Here is a 238-nt window from a genome sequence, read left to right as displayed (position 1 = left end):
ACATCACACTCAATCCTAGAACTTGCTCTGGGTATCTCACTGACACTAAGCCAAAGCGCAGGCATGGAGGAACGTGAGTATTAAGAAGGTTTCGAAACCTATTAATTACCTGAGTAAGTTCCTTTTATGGTTAATGCTACATAATGCAAAAATGATGTCCTTCTCAAGCCGCTCCCGATGCTGTCTTTCTCTCCAGTGTCCGTAAGTGAACCAGAGTTGTTTTAGAACGAAAATAGGC

Source organism: Penaeus monodon, chromosome 21 (genome assembly GCF_015228065.2).
Source record: "Penaeus monodon isolate SGIC_2016 chromosome 21, NSTDA_Pmon_1, whole genome shotgun sequence".
In the NCBI taxonomy this organism is placed as follows: Eukaryota; Metazoa; Arthropoda; class Malacostraca; order Decapoda; family Penaeidae; genus Penaeus; species Penaeus monodon.
This window is presented reverse-complemented; position numbering follows the sequence as displayed.